This window comes from Spermophilus citellus (genome assembly GCF_964194105.1).
Source record: "Spermophilus citellus genome assembly, chromosome: 14".
NCBI lineage: Eukaryota > Metazoa > Chordata > Mammalia > Rodentia > Sciuridae > Spermophilus > Spermophilus citellus.
This window is the reverse complement of record NC_138194.1, coordinates 48299138-48321375: the sequence shown is the minus strand read 5'-3', so window position 1 is coordinate 48321375 and position 22238 is coordinate 48299138. Positions and strand designations below refer to the sequence as shown.

General features: G+C 37.0%; 1 protein-coding gene across 3 annotated transcripts in view; it reads right to left on the bottom strand.

Annotated features, from left to right (window-relative positions):
* ZFHX4 (zinc finger homeobox 4) overlaps positions 1–21670 on the bottom strand; it is a 185243-nt gene extending 163573 nt beyond the window's left edge. For 2 of the 3 annotated variants that reach the window (XM_081266465.1, XM_081266467.1), the window contains exon 1: positions 21346–21670. The gene's annotated coding sequence lies outside the window, so the exon portion shown is untranslated. Of the gene's footprint in view, positions 1–18957; positions 19116–21345 lie in introns of those variants that run through there. The other variant, XM_081266466.1, reaches the window with a different exon arrangement.
* Between the last annotated feature and the right edge of the window lie 568 nt (positions 21671–22238).

Sequence of the window (22238 nt, the reverse complement as noted above, 5' to 3'; positions counted from 1 at the left end):
CCATGTCAGTTTCTGGCAGCAGGGTAAAGTGCCAGGGGAAACTTGGTCATAAGTCGGTTAAAGGTGTATTCTGTGTGTGTGTGTACTATGTGTGGTGTATGCATGTGCGTGCAAACTTCAGCTACAGTCATAGAAGCTTGATTACAGCCTAAGCTTCTCTGATTCCCTGCAGATCTCTCAGTTTGCAGAATGATGGCACTGTACACAACAGTTGAGTGGTCTGAAACTTTAGTGTTTACTTTCGGCCTATGATATAGGTGCTATCTTGATTTTATGAAACCGATAAGCAAATCTTAAAATCTAAGGCACTCATAACTTCAAGGCCTTAATTTAAAAGAACCACCACTTTCACATATCCTAGACAAGTTCTGAAATAAGAAAGGTTGCTGTTGCTATGTTACATTGCATATTGTATTGGTTATGATAGACGTGAACTCTCTCAGCCTGAATGCTCCTCCCACCACTGTACTCCAGCAGAGTCTTCACAGTGGCAAAGAGAGTTAAGAAAAAAAACAAGCAAAATGTTTGGATCATTGATATTACTAAGGGTTTTAGAAATTCCTTTCACAAAGCTCTTTTAGAAGGAAGACATCAGTGAAGGTCACTGACATATTAAGTATGAAGAATAGCTTATTAATGCTCCCTTTACTGTAATCAAATCTAATCTTGTCAGCTAAATCAGAGAGGAAGTGATCAGTTTAGAATATATCAAAAGATCTGCATAGATTGAAAATGAAATAAAAATCCGTTTTGGTATCTGAGATGGTTAAAATGACATTCTAATTGCTCATGAATCAAATATCACAAAGCTTAGTGTGTAATTTTAATCATTGATGAGCTCCAGGTTAATTATCCTCATGGCATGCATGCAGCTTTTAAGCCCCTCTGAAATAATCTGATAACCATAAGCATGAAAACCTAATAATCTTCTAATTAGTCCACAAACATTAATGTTTACCTTTACATTTACCAATTCTGCACAATGTATACATTTGAAGGAAGCCAAAATGACTAAAATATAACCCCCTGGTGAAAGAAATGAAAAAGTCAGGAAAAGACTAGAGATCTGGAGGGAAAGCAAGGTGCTAAATACTGAATTAATGATGCTAGATTAAAATGTAAAGTCTCAGAACCCAGAGAACTTTCCCCAATGATAAGATAATCAACTAGTCTTAGTATCTAGGTGGAAGAAGATTCACCTTAGCTATATGAATGAGAAAATCTCTCAAATGCTTTGTAAAGGAGTTTCTAAGATATATTTATAATTATATGAATTCCATTTCATCTTCATCCATACTAGAGTTTTCAGCCCACAAAAACACCTGCTAAAACTATTATATACATTCTGAACACACCTCAAATGAGTTGTAGATAATGTGCAGTAAGTAATTTTGGCCCCAAACCAAATGGACTCTACAATGTATTATCTCAATATATCTCTATATAAAATAGATACTTTATATTTTACCTTAAATAACTAGAAGTAACTTTCAAATAAGTAAAACTATTTCATATGAAAAAATATATCTCTATAAAAACTATGTTAAAGAATCCATTCCAGGTCAACCCAATTTGGTAGGATATATTATGATATAATATTCCCATACAATTTTACACAAAATTGCCCATCAATTTCTTCTCAAGTTACATACGAATCAGAAACTAAGTCAAATACATAAGTCTTTATACAATTAAGTTTACATTTCATTCAAAGCCAACAATAACAAAACTATCTAGATAATAATACAGTACCTGAGTCTTAAATTTTCTCTGTAACTATTAACTATAACCATAGCAATGGTTTTCAGTGATGGAATCACTTTAGCTTGTGCAATTAAATAGTCATTTAGATTAGTATGTACAGTGACACTGAATGTGATGCTAACTGATTTTATAGTTATCAATGTCAGATGAGGTTTCTCTTTTATCAATGTGATCCACTGAGGAAACTTATGCAAAAGTTTTATAAAGTCTCAGTATGAAGACCATGAAGATAACCATGTAACTTAAACCATTAGAATTCATTCCAAAAAGTCTGTGTAACCATTTAAGCTGGTTTCTATTTAGTCTTCACCTATTTCTTGTCTCAACTGCCAAACATTGTATTTTCAAATATCACCAAAATCCTCAAAAACTTTCAAAGAGAAAACCTAATATAATTTTAAAACTAAATTCAGAGCAATACATACCTGCTGGTCTGCTTAGAATGTGTGTACACATTTTTTGGTATTCTTGGTAATTCACAAGATCAGTGACTTTGATCATGTCAAATCCCTCTTTCGGAAATAATGGACAATATCCAGGGAAAAAAAATACTTTTTTTTTTTTGGCTCGTTCTGCTTGGCTTTCGTCTGCAGTCACTGCTTCCTAAACTCTGCTCTGCTAAGTGACCAAACCCACCTACAAGGAGCCAAGCTAATGAAAGGGGGTGCTTTCTGAACAATAGAGGAATTCCTTTGCATTCAGCAAGCAGAGTTCCCATTAGAACCCAAAATCAGAGAGGCCAGTTTTACCTCTGTTTTTTAATTGAGATTGTCCCAGCACTCCTCTACGGTCCAGTGAGACAGTGTTTGTGAAATGATTAAAAAGAACGTGATCTGATCAAGAGGACAGAATAATGGGAAAGGAATGCTAGGATAGCCACTCTGCTAAGGGCTGGGAAAGGAGACCAATGCACTCCTCAGCCTATTGTTTTTATTCTCATCTGCTCTTTAGTCACCTCCTGACACTGCGAGTCTTTACTCAATTTTAAACAAGTTAAAAGTTGTCCACTTATGAGAGAATTTAGTAACAAGTTGCAAATTAAAAAAAAAGAAAATAAATAAAAATCCTTGAATTATATCAAGTTTCCAAAAGGTCATCACTGTCTCTGCTGTGGCCAAATCCTCTATCAATATGTCATAGTGAGTTAGGCAAAGACAAAAGAGAGGCGCAGTGTGAAAACGGCACATATATCTAATCCTGACAAAGCAATGAATAGACCTTCACAAGTATAATTATACTTGTTTATTTGTTGCCACGTACAGAGAACTGATGAAAAAAATCCATCAAAGTGGTATTATGCAGACACCAAGAGCTTCTTTTCTTTGGTTGCTAAAGCCACATTGAGGCTTAAATTCCTTATTGTTAAATTCAGAAGAAAGAAAAAAAAAAAGATTTTTGGCTGGACTTTTTTTTTTTTCTTTCTTTCTTTCTTTCTTTTTTTTTTTTTTTTGCATCAGTTGCTGACAGATCTTTTGTGTACCAGTCTGTAATACCGCTACCTCATTTTTACCCATGCTGGAATTCATAATTATAAACCACTGTACAGAAGCTTTTAAAAGGGTGTGGTGTGCTGACCAAGAGAAGAAGGTAGTGAAATCTACTTTTCTCACAGTCTATCTCAAAACACAGGTGAAGTACCTGTGTGGAAGCACTGATTACGTCAGAATATATCTTTGATCTCAACCTTTAGAGGTGGTTTTCTTTAAGCAGGCTTTCTCTGCAATTTGCTTATTTTAGTAGATGTTTAGTATTTCATAAAAGATTGCATAACTTCTTTCCCATTGCAGTATTAAAAACATTAGCAAGAAGGAAGGCAAATATAAGGATGTTAAAGGATTGAAATTTTTAAGTAAAAAGGTTTCAAACCCAACTATTAAGGAACCATTATGTTTCAATAGACACGAAATCAAATAACTTAACAAAAGCACATTTTTAGAGGTGGGAAGGGGAGCCAAGCAAGCTTTTTTTCTTGCAGGATAGAAATATATCAAAGTAAATGCAATCTGCATAGTTAATGTTTGTGAGCTTTACAATTTAAAACAGAAAAGCTGTAATTTTTCTTTGCTGGCAATCTGGAAACACTCTGGAGTTAATTACAGCTGATTCGGAGTGAACCACACAAACAAAGACCAGTCTATGTCCAGACAATTATACTGCATTAACCAGCTTAGAGCTTCCTGCTGATGTTTCAGGGCTCTTCTGTTACACCCTTCTACCTTCCCAGCACGAGAGAAAATGCTTCTGCAAGAAGGAATTAATGAAGAGAACTGCAAAAGAATGTGTGACGACCTCTCCTGACACGGCAAAAAACTTTCCACCCATGTCATGACAAAGGGGAGAAGGTAATTAAGTTTGAATAGAAGGATGTAACCAAATATATTCAGCATTTAAAACAAGCACATTTTTAAGAAGGGAAAGTTTACAAAGACAAATATGAGTGTTCGAGTCACTAAGTCATTTTTCCCTGTTTCCCTCTCATTTTTCTCATTAAAATCTAAATTAGCTATTCAATGCAGATTTGTTTTCTTCTCTATAAATAGGGCCCTTGTGGTTGATGCAAGGTCGTCTTCTCCCACTTTGATTCTTTTTCTTTCTCTTTCTCTCATCCTACCCTCATTTTTCTCCCATTCTCACATCACTAAACCTATGTGGACTTTGTATGACAATTACATAGCATTAAACATATGTGTTGCAGAACTGAAGAGGAAAAGTATACTTTACCAATGAGGCCAATAGCTCTTAATTTGATTAGTCATGGGAAATAGGAATTTCACTCAGTTTTCTTTAAAACTTTAATCAAACTCCAGCTACTTTCCTTAGAGAGGAATCAATAATCACTCTTTAACCAAATTACACCATTATATGACTCATTTTATTTGTTTCCTTCAGGAAATTTTCATAATCAGTGGGCAAGATGGTCCCAATACTGGATCTATTGCTGTAAACAAACTTTGGTGCTTTTAACTGATCTAGTTGATTTCTAATTTTCATATTCATTCTAATTGAAAATGAATAGTTTGCATTGGTGTGAGACAAGGACATGAACTGTAATTATGTTCAGTGCCTCTTACTGATTCATTCCTTGATACTGTTTTGCTAGTATTCCAGCTGACATTGGGGCTTTCTAGTGATTGCTTCATTAAAGGGTAAGGATGTCCTAATCAGCTAAACTATTACTAGAAAGCTGTTGTTTGCCAATATTGTGAGAATATACTGACTTTTTTTTTGTTCCTAAAGAAGAAAGAGGTACCTCTAAATGCCAGTGACCTAGCCATACTTAAGAATTAATCATCTCCTCTATGCAAAGTAGGATTATTGTTAAGTGACTATATGATTTCTTACTTTTTTGTCCCTAAATAAATACAAATCTATAAATCAACCAGGTATTATGTTTAAAATACATACAAGTACACTCCCTGAAAATACTAAAAGACTGCATATATTACCCTCAATTTTATAAGCATCTCAGTAATGGACAGAATCTCTTTCTCAGACCTCTGTCTTTTAATCCCTATCATATTTGAAACTTCCAGAGTATAATACTGATAAACATGAAGCTTTAACATGAAACTTTTTACTTTCCTTGGAAAAAACATGGACTACATCAATCATTTTTGGAAATTTATAAATAACCATTTCCATATGTTTATTTTACTATTCTCTAAAATATAGTTGACTAATCTCACTGAAATGCACAACAGTCGGGGTGTTTAGTTGACAATTCTTTTAAACCACCACATAGGAACATTTAAAAAATAAGCTTAATTGGTTTTATTAAGGTATATGTAATGACAATATTTGGTTTAAAAAAGACTTGCTAGATTAGTGAAAGCCCTTGCACACACATATTTATCTCATATACAGTGTGATGACAATATATTCTAATATACATTTGTATTTTTCCTTCTTTGTCTATACATATGTAAAACTGATTATAGAACTCCTGTTAATAGGATATTTAAAAGAGAAAACAATTGCATAATTCTTTATCTTTCATCATTCCGATGAATATGCTCTCATAAACAATATAACAATAAGTATAACAGTGTAAGTACATTTAAAAAACATCATTCCTTGCAGGCTAAACCTACCATAATTATCTTCATAAAACTAATCACAGGTCAGGTATTCCAGCAAACATTCCTATTCCCTGAGCAATGATTTCTATGCTGTTACATGATTTCAAATAGTTTTAATGAAGAAAGCTATATATTCATAATTCTTTAAATCACTACCAAGTGCCTCTTACTATATAATACTCTTGGAGTCTAACAAATACAAGTCTCTTTTTATATTCCATGTAAATATTTTAAATTACTTTATATTAAAAACCACATTAGGACTAGCATAATAGGGAACATAAGTGGAATGCCAAGTTTTCTTCTGGATGAAATATTGGTAAATTTATGTTTGATCACTAAGATTAGTTGGTTATTTTATTTCTATTAGGAAGATGCTTTTGTTTTGGGTTTTTGTTGTTGTTGTTTCTTTTTTTCTTTTCTCTTACTTTTTTTTTCTTTTTTGGCGTGAAAGTTAATTTGACTGCTGCCCATCAGTGAAGGGAGCAATTCAGTAATTAACTTTTGTGTTTTAAATGTATGAACTTTAATTAGATTTCATTATAAACAAACAAAAGTCAACCATAATTATAAGCTCCTTGGTTTACCCACATATTATCCCTTTTCAAACAAACTTGATGTCAGACAAATTAAAATCAAGCAGCCAGCAATTTTGAGTTGAATTTTACATGATCTGCTGGTAACCTGATTACTTTAACTTCAATATCATTACAGGAAAAGTATTTCAGGAAAAATAATTACAAGAATTCCAACAGGAGACAAGCTTAATTGTATTGATTCAAAAGATGCATGTTCAGAGGAACCATGTTGAAGGAATAATGTTATCTCAAATCTACAGTTTCTATTAAAATGAAATTGTCCAGCATGAAAGAAGCAATTTAAGATTAGTGTCTGTAGAACTAGAGATACTAAACTAACTAAATAATTATCTGGGCCCAATTATCTTATACTTTAAGTAGCAAAATATCAGTGTGAAGCAACTACAAGGCATGAGGTTTGCAGGTTTATTTACTGACTGGTGTATCTATTAGGACCAAGAACAAGTGGAGCTGTCAGGACATAATGAAGGTAAATGATTAGTTAGCACCAAGGCTGAACTCTTCTTCAATGCAATAAGAGTTAATTAAAGTTTACCACCAAACATCAACCAAAGCAGGATGTTGATCAGGTTTCAGCATTAAGTGCAAACAGGCAATGGTTGGCAGCAATTAGTGCAGCTATCAAATGACATGCAATGATAATTATACATTTAAAACAGCTAAAGAGCTGGGGGAAAAAACTAATCAGCCTCTTTGATGACAAATACTCAAAGGGCAGGAAACAGGTATCAGATTATTTCACTTTAACACTGTAAATCAATAGAATTAAACAAGAAAAGGTTGTATGGGTACACTATCTGAAAGAGAACAGTTAACTGGACCCAAAATGAAATAAATCTGTTGTCATTGGTCTATCAAAGATAAGGACTTCTGTAACTAAAGAAAATAAGTTACTTTTCAATTAAAGTTTCAGAATGAGCTCTGTGTAAAGAAAGTTTAGCTTCCAGGTTTTGTGTAAACTCAACAATGTAGCAAGTATTTCACTTAATTATTGTTATTTACATGAAGTATTAACTTCCAGTCTACTATCAACACTGCTTTACACCTGAATGTTACCTTTGTGTCTTCAAATATTATCTCCCTGAAAAGTTTTTAGACAGAAGATTGAAATTCTTTTAATGAAAACACTTAAAACTTAACAGATATTATTACAGGTGTTCCCTTGATGCCATTCAAACCTGTAACTTCAATCTTGCTGAAATCAGTGGTCCTTCCTATCACATACTCCTTAAAATAGTTTTAATTAAATCAACTCATTCTTTTCCATAGTTTCTGGACTGCAGCCTAGAGCATGTCTCCAGAAATATGCCCATCTCATGACCCCACCTCCCCATTTTCCCAACTAATTCTGTTATGCTAAGGATTTGTACACAGTGTTGGCTAATCCCAATATTTCCCTGGAGCTAAATCTAAGCCATGGCCAACTCCCAGCACAAAAATGTCTCTCTCCAAAAGCCCTACAAAAATGTCTCTCTCCAAAAGCCCTTTCGCCCCTTCAGCACTCATACACTCATTGGTCTTGACATTTTCACTTCAGCCATGACAAATGAGCTGATGACTCTGATGTGATTGCAGGGGAGGATGGCTTTATCTAAAGATATATCATTAACTCTCATCACCATCTCCTAATATGGCTCTTCTGGGTTCGTGCAATGTGTTGTAAAAATTTGAGGAAAAAAAAAATTTTCTTGTAAATATATGCACTGTATGTAATAAGAAAACACCTCCATCAAAAAGAGCAATGAAGCCTGAGTGAACAAGATTGGGCATGGGGGGTGGGGGTGGGATGTAACACTAACATTAACTAAATGTTGCTCTGGGGATTTAAGTAACTCCACTCAACCTCTGCCCCAGTGCACACCAGCCAGCTGACTGTCTCTGAAAGGTCCTCTCCCCTTGTTCCCCTCAACATGGGCGGCTAGAGCAGAGCATAATTTGCAAAGTGACACAAATGAAGTTTCTCAGATAAACATAGCTAATCAATCAGCAAGCCAGCCAATTTCTTTGTTTCTGCCCCAGTGTAGTACCTATTTTGTCTCAGACCCTTAATTTGCTATGTTATTAAGTCTCTCTCGATTTTCTTTAGCGTAGGGACACATTGTCAAAAACAATTTTACTCTGAGATCATTGTACTCTTCAATTAGAAATAAACAATATTTTCTGACTATTATGAAAAGTGAAACTCTTCAATCTCTTAGAAAAGGAAGCCTTTTCATTTAGCATAAAGATCACAACCTTCAGGTTAAGTCAGAACCCAAGTTCCAGTTGCATAGTTCTTGTTATGTACACTATGGAGTTTACAGAGTAGATCCTTGTTATAACCTCTTCTCTCCATTCATCTGAGGACACACAGCCAATCAGAGTCAACTCTCGCAAAACAGACCGCGAGAAAGGAGGTCAGGCTTTGAGGTAAAGTGCTATTCACTCTTGGACCATGCAAGGAGCTCTTTATTCCTGTTCTTATTGGCATCAGTCCCCCTTCCTAGAGCAAGAACAAAGCCAAGTGCTCGTGTGGGGTTTATGAATAAATCAGAGGTGAGCCACTTTAAGTGCTGCCCATGATTTCCTTGTTGACAGTGAGCACTTAAACAGGCTTCTATGACCAGCAACTTCTGGCAAACCATAATGATTCCTAATCTGCACCCTGCTTCATTTCAAGAACTAAATGACCCACCCCAATTTTTCCTGCAAGTTTTCACCTTCCAGGCAATTTTTGTCTATCTCTAACAGCTTAGCTTTACAATCCCAGAGCAGAGCACTCAGTCATCATAGGAACTAGAGCATCTTAAAGAGGAAAAGAAAAAAAGAAAAACAAAAAACTTCCTTGGCTTGGAAAAATGCCACAAATTAAAAAAAAATAATTAATTTCCTAGCAGAAAAAAAAATAATTCTCATGTTAATAGAATAGAATTTTTTAATACAGGAGAAGCTAAGCCAAGTAAGGTAAATATATATATATATATATATATATATATATATATATATATATATGTAATTCACTAAAGAGAACACATGCATACACATACACAATCTCATCAGCTGCATTCTATACTTATGTGATGCTTCCCAGGAATTTCTATGAGCTTCACTTTCCTTATCAGTTAAACGAGGAGATTGGGTTATATCCCTTCTGACTGCAATAATCTGTGGTTCTAATATAAAAACCCATTTAGATTGCACTAGAAGATAGTTTTCTCCATGGAATTTTCCAAGACAGGCCCAGCTGTTTTTAAAGTTGTATATTTCTTTTCAGAAACAAGATTTCAAGAGAAAAGGCAGATTCCAGTAGTATAACAGACTGCCATTTTCTATGTATATTTTTAATTATTATTCATTCAACAGATATTTATTGAGCACCATGGGGTTGCCAATAATATATTCATCACTGTCAATACAGATGTGGTGCTGCCCTCATGGAGGCTGAAATTTATTTAAAGAAACTCTTAAATATCATGAAAAATGCTAAAATAATAATAATTTTTCTTTCAGTGAAAGATTTCCTTATCCTGATCAGTATTCAATAAATGCTTAGACTTAACAAAATATGCCTCAAATGAACTATCAAATTCAGGCCCTCTTATAATGATTAGAACATAAATAATGCACACATTTTAATTTTTAAGAAACATTTAAACAAATATTATGAACCAAACTTATATAAATACTAAGAAATAATCAAATACAAAATTGGAAAATTACAGTCCAAATATACTTATATTTCCCTTATAAAATCTAAAAAATAATTATGTGTATAAATGTTTATCTAACATGTATAACAAGGGGAAAATTATTAAGAATAAAAAGAGTTTAAAACCATAACAGAAACAGATTTCAGTTTCTAGATGATCAAAAAATTAGCATTTATATAATTATTAACTCTTATGAATCTTACTATGGTTAAACCTGGGTAGTCCCCTATTGAATAATGCATTATTATAAAAAATATAAAGGATGCCAGGTGAAGACGCATAATGTGGCCATAAAATTTCCCAAGAAAATTTAAGAGTTCTATAGCGATTACTGGATTTTTAATAGCTGTATTTCTTTCTAGGTTGGTATAAATTTTGGTCAATAGGGCATTTTCTAATGGTATCTATATTCCTTTCATGGCATATCAAAGTATCTTAATACCAAGTACATATAAAGGTGTTTCTACGACATCTAATCCAGTTTTGGAAAATCCTCTAATTCAAAGGCTTTTAAGCAGACTAGGTCAACTGTAAGGCTGAAATAAGTATTGTGGTCTCTTCTATTATTGTATTTAATGGACAGTCTGTAATCCTGAGTTCATGTGAATAGACCAAGGTCTAAATTATTTAAAAACTATTTCTGTCCTAATTTGCTTCTTAGAAAAATGAAGACCCAGAAATGCATTAAATATCTAGAAGCCCTTGGAACCCAACCAACTTGTGATGATGGAGTAGCAAATAATGATGTGGGAGGACTACTAACCTAGATGCCATCTAGGGACATGTCAATGAAAAAACAATATGAGAAGAAGGCCTACCTCTATTTCCTATCTGGTAGACATATTCACTGCCTAATTCCTGTCTTTTTCTCTTGGGAGACAAGGGGCACTGCTACTCAACCCATCTATTTAGGTTTGCTTTGTCAAAACCTCATTAGCTGAACATTACATTAAAACCAGGAAAGAAGAAAGAAAGAAAGAAAGAAAGAGAGAAAGAGAGAGGGAGGGGGAGGGAGGGGAAAAGAAATGAAGGAACAAAGGACTGGATATCAGGTCCTATCATATTCACTTATTTAACATTCACAGCACCTTAGTCTTATGTAATTTCTTTCAACCTTGAGATATAGGTGGGGAAACTGAGGCTCAGAAAGATTGAATAAGTGGATAAGATCACCCATTATAGGAATTAAACTCAACTGTTTTATATATCTAACACAATTCCTGTTGGTCATTTCATTACCATCCTCCCCCCACCAAAAAAATGAAGTTGAAGATGACTTACAAATTTCTACATTTTAAGTTTAAATAAATAAACTCATTTAAAAAGAAAAAGGAATCCAAAGTAAACAGAATCAAAGGTATGCCTGGCCTTAACTGTCATTCTTTCTGTACACTCTGCAGGTTTTAAAACATCACAACCTTGTCTTCATTTACTTTCCTTACACAGAACGGAAACTTTGTTCTTGTTCACACCATGTTCATGATTATTAAATACATTTTAAGTCACTGAGATCATCAGTAGTTTTATGAATCATGGATTCTTTTTGGCCATTCAAAGCACCTAATGTAACCTCCTATTTACCATAAAAATATGTTGAGCAGTCTCAGTGATAAGAGGTCATCCAGATTTCACTTGGTTTCTCTCAGTAACAGATAACTCACTCTCAGAGGAGACAGTATCACTCTTAAACAACCACTGCACAATTTGCTTTGCTTCTTTTCGTGATTCCATCAGCTTCATATTCATGCAACAAATCCTTTCCCAAACAGTCAATATGCTTGAGTGACCATAGGTACCTGAGTGACAATATTTGAGTTCTCACATTTTCACATCACCCCTACTCTGGTTAGTAAGTCAATTATTACTTTTCCTGAACTCAATAGCCCATATTTTAAAATAAGCTGACTCTAAGGCAGTTCTTAGGCTCTAGCATTTTGATAGCTTCTGGTTGTCTTTCCATCCTACCCGCTCTTTTCTGTTGAGATTAAATTGGCCAATTCTTAGAAAATGAAAGCAATTTAATCTATGGAGGGAAATTTTCACAGATTACCACTATGAAAGTATCTAAGCAGGAAAGAGTCACCAACATGCAAAAAAGGTAGGTGTGTATGTGTGTGTGTATGAGAACAGGAGTGTTAGGGAAGATGAAACAGAATCGTATCTACTGAACCAAAAGGGATGATCCACTCTTATTCTCAACTCATAGGCTCAGGAAGGCTTAAGAATGAATTGCATCATTACAAAGTTAAGAGAAGTCGTATTAGAAAAGTATTGCCAGTTTAATGAAGATATGTTAGAAAATATAAACCTAACAATGATTGGGCTTCTTCAACTTATTCTTCCAAACAGGCAAATTTTAAGATTCTCTAAAAACATGTCTCTTGCAAAGTTTCCTTCTGTTTCTATTTTAGAAGTACAACCAGGTGGCATACACCAGCTCACATGTTCTTATATTTTAACATTGTTACAGCTATGGGTTTCCTTTCTTCTTTACAATGAAAGAAAATAATTTTATAGACAGTTATAAAATGCATATTTTAACCCCAAAGTCAATTTTCCTTGGTTATAATGATTTAGATATGAGGAAATATTTGCTGAATGCTTTCTGTTTTTATAGCTAGAATACAGTGGAACCTATAAATTTTGTTTTTAGAGGTATGTGCACTGTGTACCATGTAGTAATTATCATCTGAGAACTATTGTATCCCCAGGACAGGCAAACTTTAGAAATGATTTGTCATCTGATATATAATGCTGGTGTATGCACCCCTGCACTGGAAACACCTACTTGGGACTTGCTTGGACCATCAGGGCATTATGAAATATTCACCAAATCAATCTGCTCAAATTCTTAAAATTTTACTTGTCTTTTAAAAAAATCTCTATAATGTTCAAGTAGCTAATTTATTTGAGATGCTGCTTGTCAAATGACTTTAACATCAATGCCATTTTTCCAAAGTTGAGTGTGTACATACAAAAACGCCTCAAAATGGCAAATATTTTATTTCACTGACAAATCTTTAAAAGAGTAGGAGAGTAGAGAGCAGCCATTCCTGAGCTGAGGATTATACAACAAATGGGAAACCATATCAAACTTTCAAGGAAACTTGTGAAGCTTAGAAACCAGGGAATTAGCAGAATATCAACTCCAGCCAGATCACAAGGGGGCACAATCCTTATGCAAGAAAATAATGCCACTGAGCCCTCATTAAAAGCCCATTTTGTCCTTAGCCATCAAAGACTGTGAGTGCACTGAGGTCTTGGTTATATCGTCAGGGATAACTAAAACAAGTGCCAAGAGAAATTGTGCACTTTTAGTTCTCACATGGGTCCATCTGTTCACATATAAACATATATTCTGCTTTCTGTCTGATTACTAAAATCTTGATATCGGAATACCCTGGGCTTTTGCCCATTTCCTAAGAATGCAGACATCACATAAGCGACTATTAGCCCATGTGTGATCCACTTCCATGGTGGCTGGAAAACTGCCAGTTACAACACATGGTGCTTGGTTAACAATGTCTTAAAATATAAATGAATTTATTTTTTAAATTAACACATTCTTCTTATGGAAACACCTTAATAAGACCTTATGCATGTAAAAGAATAGCCTCCATGTGGATTTTTTTTGTTCTTTTAAGACTTTTTTCAAGCATATCATAAAGTAAACCATAAAAGTTTCTGAAACAATCCAGAATTTCTTGACAAATTTTAAAAAGAACTCCAGTAAAGAATTTTGGTGACTATATAACAAAGATCAAACAGTTTTTCCTTTACAATATGCTATACTCGAGAGGCAACCCTTACACTTTAATTTATGTGAAAAACACTTCTGATTTCCCAAGTTTCCATATAGTCTTTATATAACAGTACCTCAGCATCTGAACCACCAAAGTGATGAGGCAGATGGAAGTTCTACGACCTCAGGACAAACCAGCTAGGTTAATAACTGGAGAAATCTCTCAGCCCTGCTCTGGGCAGCCTTCAATGGATCATGTTGTGGTGACCTCAAACCGGAAAGAGCCTGTTTAAAATGTATACATAAAAATAATTATCTACACTGAATGATTTACATATATACAAAGGAACTGATTCCCACCTTTGAAAGTGTCTTAACACTTTTGGCATTTTAACTGCCCTAATTATGGTTGTAGAAACATCATTAAGAGCCCTGATCACATTGTCAACTGATAACCAGTTACAGCCCTAACTAGTGACAAGGGAAAACTGTACAGCAAATGTTTCCAAGAGTGAACACACAGTACTTAGACCTTTGAAAAAATACTTCCTAAAGACAAAATATACACTACATCGACAAAGCAACATGATGAATGTATTCAGAAGTTTATGAATCCAATCCTAAGAAAATAACTCTATCCTCTTCTGCTATTCCCTCCCAGGCACAAAAGCTGATAGACCACTTAAAACAATCAACATTGCCAAAATTCAGAGTATACAACTCTTTCCACGTGAAGTATTCCCCCACTTACATTGGATGGGGAAAAAATAAAGCACACTATATGTTCCACTGTCAAATGAATTAAATATTCATGCCATACTACTGGCCTCTTCTAAAATAACTGTTTTTTGCCAGCAAAGCGCTGGGAATTCTTGATACTCAATAGTCAATATTTGGCTAGCCTGGCATGTTTCTGAAAACTCTTCTACATACAAATGTCTGTTGATCATTCTCTAGCTGCACTATTGTCATACATATTACTTCCCAATGATGATGGAAACTCAGGGCATCTCATAAAGTTGCTGAAATCTGAGCCACTGCTTGTTTTCTCAAGTCTTGGACAAACATAACTTTAGAGAGAGCACAGCAGAGACATAAGAAAGAGACGCCTGCATTTTCATCTTCCTTTCATCTTAGTCATTCAGTCAGCCATTCAGGACCCTATTCAACAGAGCTTTTCATTATGCAAAAAAATGCTAATCCTTTTCCGATGCTTTCACACTTGTATAAACCCCCATTCCTTCAACTGAAAAGCAATTATATCAGTTTACCTTTCTGTCAAAAACAGGATTAATATTCCAATAACAGAATATCCTTTCTTTTCCTATCTTTTTGCTTTAGGAAACTAGAGATTATTAGTAGAGGCATTCTTAGAACAAGAATCCATTATTTCAAATATGATTATGTTAACCAATAGGTGGAAAGGGGAGAAGAAGAAGATGAAGAAGAAGAATTAAAGTCCTTCAGTTGCTGCAGAAACTCTTTTCTGTGACAGAACTGACCTTCCCTTTATAGATGCCCAAAGAGAATGAGACTCACTCTGGTCTATTAATCAGAAACAAATTATGAAAGAATGTAGCTGGACTGGTTGACACTATCCCATCTTGGGAGACTCAGTAACAGCCTAGTAACAATGTCCTCTTCATGGGTAATGAACAGCCATGACAAATGGGGCAGAGAAGCTATTTATTTGCATATGCAAATTCCCACACAAGGGAAACATGTACAAACAAGTGTCATTGTAAGGTGGATTAGGCAAACAACGCTTTCTTTTTAGGATATTCTGCAGCCCAGAACATTAGTCAGCACAATTAAACCAGTCTCCATGGAGACTAATGAAATTTCACCATGGTATGAGTTAAATTAGATAGCTAGTTATGTGTTTCCACAATCCAACTTGAAATCCATTATTGTTTCAGAACAATACAGCAATTGTGCCTAGCTGATCTTTGCCAGCTCAACAAGCTCCTAAGTTGACAATTTGCATATGTTAATATAATTAAGCACTAATTACATGAAACTTGTACATATTCACATGCACTTTCCCTGGGCGCTTCTCAGTTTGAACCTTGGCCAAGTCTTTAACCCTTAGAATGGTCTTACATGGGGGGAAAAATAGACAACCCTCTGCCTGTGGGTACAGCCTGTAGGCAGACACAGAAAGGCTCTTCATTTATAAACACAAAGCTTAACCTGGCTTCTCATATTTCTAGCAACAATGACAGAAAATATTTTGTGAGTGTACTAGGGACCAGGGATAAGGAAAATGAAGAGGGGGGATGGATTAGTCTTTAAAGGCTCAGAACAAGTATCTTCTCAAAGGAAGGCAATCACATTCATTTCAAGAAAATGTGAAGAATTTGTTCTCATTGACATTGTCGAACCTTGGGAAATGAAAATGGTTTGACAACAGAAAAATAGCAAGTAGAAAAGGGAAAAGGAGTCAGCAGCACCTAATGAGCTTTACATAAATATATGCAGAGGCAATTAAGCAATGTTAATTACTATGACAGCAGTTAATTGAATATAATTAGATATTTTAAGCCACTGAATAAAGCATAGTTAAGATTAATTTTATTGAGATTAATTGTAAATAAGGATAGATTAACTCTGTGTTTTGACAGGCATAAAAAGTAGTTCTGCAAATTAAGCAGGAGCATGGCCACCAGTCCAAAAATCATATATTATTTTAATGTCACACCTCAGAATCATCTCCTCAATAAACATGACTTTTCAAACCCAAACAGACAGGAATCTTGAAGAAAAACAAACAGCTTGCAGAGATTAAAGAGCCTTTTGTCCTTTTTCATGTGCATTTCTTTTAACAGACTAAATTAAGCGAGTCTGGTGTACGTTTTTTAGGAAGGAACATTTCACACTGAATGGAAAAAATGTTCTATCACATATGAAATTCGTGCAGCTGTGCGGAACTTGGTCCAGATGGTTTAAGACTATAAAACACGACCAAATGATAGACGGTAGGCCTTCCCAAGATTATGTGATAAAGTCACAATCTTTTATTTTGAGCCCCCCCTTATTTCTGCTTTGTATTATTTCCAATCAAATCACATACTTTCTTTTATAATTGTGTTTCTCCTAGAGCGTAAAAAGAAGCATTGTCCCTACTAAGTGCTAGAAACTAAATGTAAAAAAGAGAATTGAAGAAGGCCTCATTTAACAGATATCAGCCAAGTCACTCAGCCACAAAATGCAATGATGGCTATGACAACAATGTATGCAAATGACACCACTTGATTATTACTCTCACAAACAATGGTTTCTAAAAATACTCCTTAGGAATATGTTGCCAAATGAAAATCCCCCACCAATACTTTCACACCAAGCTAATTCATGCATACTCTATAAGAAAATTAACACAGTCCTCAAGAATGCTGAACAAATCACTAATAAGAATGGAGCTTCAATTGATTTTGAAATAAATCAATAGATGATTAACATAATATTTTTAAAGCAGCAGAATATATATATATTACATAAACATATATATTATATTTTCAATACCTTTTAGCTCTTAATCGAACAAGGGCTTTACACTATTGAGCCTGGCTCTACACTGCCTCACAACTTCTTTAGGATGCCTTTAGTCTCTATAACGAAAATCCTAAAATGGTCTGTGAAACAAGACTACGACAAGCCATTCTGCAGTGAAAGATTTTAAATCATCCGGCCTCTTCTAATAGACTTGAGACTTATTGAGGTAGAAACCATAAAAAATGAAGAAGGGAAATTTAATCCCTGAAATATTGATTTGCACATTAATATCATATAGGCAGAGGGCAATTTGGCTTCGTGGAAATGACACATTGTCGACCCTTGGTGAAGTCAGAGCCAATCTAACTGCTGAACATGTCTGAATCTCAAGAGTTATTAAGGGCTTCCCTTCTTGCCTTTATGACTTTTCTTCAGCCTACCAATGCAATCTTAAATGTATTATCTTTAAGAAATAATTGTAAAACCTCAGGGGTTTTCCAGTTAATGGAAGGGAGGCCAAACCACATCAGATTCTGAAATGCAACATTAAACCCTTGCAATCAACAAAACCACCTCAATTCTCATCCATCCAGTGCAGGATCTAATATTGTTATTAGAGATAATCAAATTTCATTGTGTAAATTTAGGCTCATGGTCGGAATGGAAGCAGTAAATTCTGCAATATTAAACAGCAATTTTCTAGCCTCTATGTTTTCCTTTGCTGGTCTGCAGCATCTTCTAAAATAATCCAAGTAGCTCAAAATTAATGAACAGATTGGGGCTCATCTACTAAAAACTGCAAAAGATTACAATAGAACTGAACATGCTTATCTCATTTTTAACTTTAAGTGGCAACTTTCACTTCATAGACCCACAGCTCACTATCTCTGTCTAACCCCACAGTTGGTGCTATTGCTTTGACTTACACAGCTGGTTTACCTGACCTTTCTTTGTTCCTTGGGTACATTTCACTTTTCAGATTTATGGTATTTCCCCCATATTTCATTGACCCTATCTTCATTGCTATAAAAAATGAAAACACTTGAATATGAGTTAACTATTTTTAATACAAAAGCAGCCAGCTATTAAATAAATACACAGTGATGTTCTCCCCAGTTTATGCCATAAATATTAAAAACATTTTAAAATAACTGTATAAACCTTATGATCCCTACACTGAAGCCAGGTGCAAGAGGTTAAAACAGCTGGCTAGCCATCTTTTATTTTTGTGTGCCTTCCTGCTGATTGAAACCTCAAACCTTGAAAACTATCAAATATTCCCTTAAGGATTTTTTTTTAAAGGATGAGGAAGGAAAAAAAAGAAAACCTTCATTCTTTTTAATATGCTTCTCAGTGGAGAAGAAAACTCTAAAACACAGTCAAAGAGGTAGTGAAATAATCCCAAATATCTCCTGTTTTATTTAGACCTATCCTTTCCAACAATTTCTATATACAATTGTTTTTATTCTTCAGTTAGAAAAGAGGAAAGAGCAAAAAGAAAAGAAAGAAACAAAAGTCTGAGCTTGCTCTGTCAGTTTTGCCAGTAAATATAAAGTAAAACAAGTGTTGATGGCACCGAGAGTGTTACATACCCGGGCTGTGTTTTTGCATTGCTCTCAATGGAAGCGATCGATGCCCGTGTCACTGTCGCGTCCCAATCGCAGCCAAGTCTCAGCTTTAATCTAAGCAACACCCGAAAAGGCAGCGGCAGCCGCAGCCTCTCCCTCACTGTTCCATCCATCCACCCAACTAAAAATATAATACTACATATGAGCTTTAACCACTCCACGTTTATAGGGATCAAGCCACTGAAAATCCAGGAGAACACAATAAAAAAAAAAAAAAAAACCCTCCTGTCTCTTGTCTCTCTCTCTCCTCTCCCTCTCTCTCTTCCTCTCTCCTCTCTCTGTCTCTCCTTTTGCCATCTACATGATCCTTGATTAAACATGGAACAGAGTTAATAAAAAAGGGGGGGGGGAGGACTCAAGGAGAGGAAATGCAACTGTCAGAAATCGGGACGGCCAGATTTCCTGGTGAACCTGCCTCTGTCTGAGTCAGTGTCAATCCACCATCTTCAGCCACTGAACTTGTCTTTGGGTTTTTGTTTGGTTTTGATTGGGGGGGGGAGGGTTGTTGTTGTGTGTGTGCTTTTTTTTTGGAAGGGGGGAGGGGAAAGGCAAGGTGGGGGCGGAGGTGTAGGGGGGAGAAGGGAGAATGTGTGTGTGTGTGTCTGTGAACGTGTGTTGAGTGTGAGTGTGTCCCTGTGTGTGTAGGGGTCGGGGGGGGGGGGGTCCGTGTTTGCGATCTGAACCTTTGGTACCTACAAGGAGGGTGTCTCACGGAACGGTAGCTAAAACCTCACCAGAACCGCGCGGAAGTGAGGAGTCGCGGCCAAAGGCGCTCGCTGGAGCCTTCTTTCTGGGCCGGACCCCAACCCAAGCGGCCGAACGGAGCCCCCCGCCCGGATCGCAGGTAACAAAAGAAATACAAACCAGTACACCGTCTTCTGGGGGAAGGGGGACAGGATGGGAAACCTTCTGTAACTTGGTCATCGGCAGAGAAACTTTATACAATTCCATGAGAAATTTTATTATTATTTTTTTCCGACAGAGGAAAAAAAGCAGAAAGAATAGGGTGGGGGTGTAGAAGTAGAAAAAGGCGAGACTCGGCGCATTCCAGCCCCTCTTTTAGCTGCTCCGGCCGGAAGGCGCGCTTGATGCCGGCAGAAGCGAAGGAGGTGAAGTTCATTTGTAGACATGGAGCCCTTTGGGGGGGGGCGGGGGAGCCCAGGGAATGAATCAGTTCTCACAGCCCCTTAATACACACACACACACACACACACACACACACACTCTCTCTCTCTCTCTCTCTCTCTCTCTCTCTCTCTCTCTCTCTCTCTCTCTCTCTCTCGCACATGCACCCCTTGCCCTTTGCCAAAAAAAAAGAAAGGAAAAGATTCTTAATCCCAAACCGCGAGCGTCTACCCTTTGGTCTAACGCACACCCAGCGAGGAACTCGCCCCTAGCGAGCTGCCGCAGCCTGCCGGGCCCCCAGCCCCGAGGCCGGGCGATCCCGCCTCCTAACGGACCGACCTGCCTTCCGTTTGCAGGCGTCCGCACAGCCTAGAGCAACCCTCCGCGGAGCCCGCCGCCTTCTGCTCCAGCGGGCGGGTGTCTACCTGCAGCCTCTGCCCTAGCCCTAGCGCCTACCCCAGCTTCTTGGAACCCTCTGCCCAGTGCAGACGAATCCCAGGGCCTCCGTCAGCCCCGAGCATTAAGCGCCTTTCGGGCAACTTAAGAAGAGGGGGAGGGTGGGCGGGTAAAAGAAGGAAGAAAAAAAAGAGCCTGAATAAGGAAAGGGAGAGGGTAAATTAGAGGGGGGGGGGGGGAAGAGGCTTCAATCCCCACCAACCAACATCCAAACTTTCGGAGGATGGGAGTAGAGGAAGAGTCATTCCGATTGAGGTGAAGGGGCGTGGGGCAAGCAGCGGGGATCCCGGGCAGTACCCGCGCGGTTGTGGAGCTGACAGCTTCCCCAAGCCACCAGAATGCCCCAAGCTCACGGTGAAGGCAGAATGCGAAAAGACAGGAAAAAGGAGAGAAAACCGCTCGGCCAAATGTGAATAATCTGCCACTTAATCCAAAAGTTAAATCCCGAAAAATCATCCCCCCCCCCAAAAAAAAGTGGAAAATCAGGTCCCTTAGTGCCCTTTCCCTCCCTCGGCAGAGAAAATCCTTGAGCCAAATAAAGGGGGAAAAGAAATAGAAAAGGGGGGCAGAGCGGAAGAGATGGTCGGGATGAGGGGATGTGTGCGAGAGCAAGCAAGAGCAAGCGAGCTAGGGGCAGAGAGGGAGAGAGGCGGAGAGGGAGAGAGAGGGAGCGAAATATCAAAGATTGTGCAAGATCAGGCTGGAAAGATAATCGATACTCGACCTAAATTTAACACAAACTACTCAATAAAAGTTAAAGAAAAAACTTACTTTCCATTTCCCCTGCAGTTCCTACTCGATCTTCGCCTCTTTTTTGTTTTGCTTTTATTTTACTTACAGCTGATCACATCCAAGTAAAACGAGAGGGTTCATTAAAAAAAAATAAAAAAAAAATAAAAAAATAATCCTCGAACTTTATTGGGTGAAAATAAAAACGCTGGAGCAGAAAGTGGGGGGCATGGAGCGGTCCTCGGGGGTCCGGGAGGAGTTAAAGCATGTGCCGACCGCGGTCTCGCTGTTTGGTTGTGAAGGGGTTGGGAAAAGGAGGAAAGGAAATGAAAATCCGATATGTCTTTATTCTGCTAATTATTATCGTTTTAGCCCTGTTTAAAAAAATGGCTGATTAAGTTGAGTGCGCATGTCTTTGTGTGTCTATTCCCGATATGCACTCTGGGAATGAGAGAGGAGAGCGAGGGAGAGGGAGAGGGAGAGGGGGGAGAGAGAGGTGTAATTAGTGAGGTGATCAACATTCCCCAGACTGCAAATGACGCGCAGCCGGGACTCAGAGCAGCCCCGGAGCCTCGCGACTTCCAAGGCTCCCAGCGCTGCAGCTGGAGCCCGGGACAAGGCGACCGTGGAAAGGGCAAGGGATGGAGACCTCCGGGGCTCGCACCCCACGCGCCCCTACGCGCAACTCTCAAACTTCATTACACACACACACCACCACCACCACCACCACCACCACCACACCAAGGAGAGAGGAATATAAAACAAATACTGCCTAAGCAATACCCTTTAACCATTTGAGATTTTTTTTTTATTTTAATGAGGCAAAGTAATTACTATCCGACCACAGATTTGTTTACTAGGGAGCTTTAAGCAGAAATATGAGTTAGGGTAATGAAGAGCTTTTCTCTGCCTAGTTTATTCAACTACGCACATGA